The sequence below is a fragment of the Vulpes lagopus genome, chromosome 5 (genome assembly GCF_018345385.1).
Source record: "Vulpes lagopus strain Blue_001 chromosome 5, ASM1834538v1, whole genome shotgun sequence".
NCBI classification, from domain to species: domain Eukaryota; kingdom Metazoa; phylum Chordata; class Mammalia; order Carnivora; family Canidae; genus Vulpes; species Vulpes lagopus.
This window is the reverse complement of record NC_054828.1, coordinates 32,914,551-32,917,283: the sequence shown is the minus strand read 5'-3', so window position 1 is coordinate 32,917,283 and position 2,733 is coordinate 32,914,551. Positions and strand designations below refer to the sequence as shown.

At 42.3% G+C, this 2,733-nt stretch overlaps 1 pseudogene; it reads left to right on the top strand.

The window, feature by feature from the left end:
- Positions 1-1,832: 1,832 nt before the first annotated feature.
- Positions 1,833-2,362, top strand: LOC121492216 (annotated as a pseudogene).
- The last annotated feature ends 371 nt before the right edge of the window (positions 2,363-2,733 follow it).

The window sequence follows — 2,733 nt, the reverse complement described above, 5'->3', positions numbered from 1 at the left end:
TGCACAGGGCAGAGGGCCTGGAGGGAATCCAGTCTCCTGAGCACTGCAGTCTGAGCTGGTCTTTGGGGGAGGCAAGGGGAGAATAGCTAACAGGTTTGGGTTTCTCCACCACTGGGTCCATCTGACTGACAGAAGGATTAGAAAGATGGCCCACTGAAGGGGTGAGGAGGGAGAGGCAGAGCCGGAGAGAGGTGGAGGGGACAAGGGAGAAGCAAAGAAGGGAAAGAGGAAGAGAGAAAAGGGAGAAGGGAAGGAGGGAGGAAAGCAGGCAAGAAGAAGAAGAAAGGAAGGAAAGGGGAGGAGAAAGGCATCTGCTCCCCAAACGTTGTCATCTGAGCTCCACCCTTTAAGGCCAAGAGGAGGAGCAGGCATGTGGAGGAACCAGCCCCTAGCAGGCAACTTTCCCACCATTCCCCTCCTGGGGCCTTGCTGTGCCCTTTGCTCTGCAGCCTCCCCAGCAGAGACCAGTTCTGAGCCTCCTCATCGCACACCACTCTGGGAGCCCTATTTACCTAAAACACAAAGTGAGTAATTGCCCCAAAGCTGTGCAAGGAAGCAGCAGGCCCTGTGTGGCTGGCAAGTCCCAGAAGCAAGTCCTTGCAGCATAATTAGATGGGCACATCACTGAGTATTCAAAATACAGTATGCGCTGTCCCACTCACTAAATCACTAAATATGCTTTCATCTGTTTTTACCATACTAGCACATTTACACGTATAAACCCACTCCATTCACATTTGGCTTTAAACATTTCTTCACTCATTCTGAAAATAAAATCCTCTGAGAGACCTGCAACCATTAAGAGCTCTATCTGTCCACCTGTCTATCTATCCATTCATCTAGAGTCTGCTCTTCCAAGGGACTTTTCATTGAGTATCTACAATGCACCAGGCACTCTGCTCTACTGGGTCAATTGTAAAAACTCAGGCCTTGCCCTCAAGGGCACACTTTCTATTGGGTAAGCATACATAAGTAATTATAAATTATAAATGAAATAATAAGAATGTTATTGGGGAGCCTGGGTGCCTTAGTGGTTGAGCATCTGCCTTTGGCTCAGGTCATGATTCCGGGGTCCTGGGATCGAGTCCCCCACATCAGGCTCTCTGCAGGGAGCCTGCCTCTCCCTCTGCCTATGTCTCTGCCTCTCTCTGTGTCTCTCATGAATAAATAAAACCTTAAAAAAAAAAAAGAAGAATGTTATCAATTCTTATAAAGGAAAAACAAAACAAGACAAATCAACTGCCAGGCAACTGTTACAGGTAATCTGTAGGCAGTATTCCTTATACAACAAAAATATTAAATATTTTTTTCCTCCTCAGTAAAAGGATAAAAATTGATTTCAGTTGTCTCTTACTCCATTCCAATGTCTCTACTCTCCTCTTTCATACAAAAGATTAAGGCAACTTGTTTGTTTTAAAGATTTTATTTTGGATCTGTTCATGGGCTCTCTCTTCTGTTTCACTGATCTATTTCTCTACATCTGTGCCAATGACGCACTGTCTGAATTACTATGATTTTAAGGTAAGTCATAATTCCTGGTAGGGCAATTCCTTCACTTTGTTTTTATTCTTATTCTTATTGCACTCTCCTGAAATTTACAATAAGCTTATCAAATCCTACATGCAATAATGTGTTGGGATTTTGATTGGAATGCATTGAATCCATATATAAATGTGTGAAAATGACATCTTTATTTACAATGCGGACTCATCCATCCATGAATATAGTATACCTCTGCATTTCTTAAAGCATCCTTTAATGTCTCTCAATAAAGTTTAATAGTTTTTTATAGAAGTCTGGTATACAGGCCCTTGGAGCCCCATGCCACTGCCATGTCTTCTGGGGCCAGTGTGAATGCCCTGCAGCGCCTCGTGAAGCTGCTCAAGCTGGAGGCCGGCATGGAGAGGATCAAGGTCTTGTAGACAGCTGCAGAGCTTCAACAGTACAGCATGCAGAGTGCCTGTAAAGATGCTCTGCTGGTAGGTGTTCCAGCTGGAAGAAACATCTTCCAGGAGCCCCGATCCTGTGCTTTATCCTAAAGGCTGGGAAAAAGTTTGCTGAGGAATGTTTTTAAGCATAAAGTGATGAGTGACTACCTCCAAGTCTCAAGAAAACACTTCTCTAGCCAAATTACTTTTAGATATTTCCTTTTAGATATTTTAGACCTTTCCTGTGGACTGGTCCTGTAGCCAAAATTCTACAGAAATGGATGAGTTTCTACTCAGATAAGGAAATGGATGAAGGAGGAGACTTTAAATAAAATAATAATGGCCTGATTCTTTTGGCAAGGTGCTTTTATATTTAAGACAAACAAAAAACGTTACCACCAAATACATACATCTCTTTCATAAGCAAAGTAATAGTGTTTTTATACATAGAATATTATGTTTGTTTTATTTACTGGATGTTTACATTTTGAGAAGGAAAACATTTTTGTTCATTAAAAAATTAAGTATTTTGGGGCACTTGGGTGGTGCAGTCGGTTAAGCCTACACCTTGATTTTGGCTCAAGTCATGATCCCATGGTCATGGAACCCAGCTCTGAGTCAGGCTCTGCACTCAGTGGGGAGTCTGCTTGTCCCTCTCCCTCTGCTCCTCCTTCTCTTCCTTGTGCACTCTCTGTCTCTGTCTCTAAAATAAATAAGTCTTTATAAGAAAATTGAGTATTTCATTAATTTGTTGTTCCTAAGATTTTTATTCCATAGAGAAACTTATTCTTTTCTTGTGGATGTA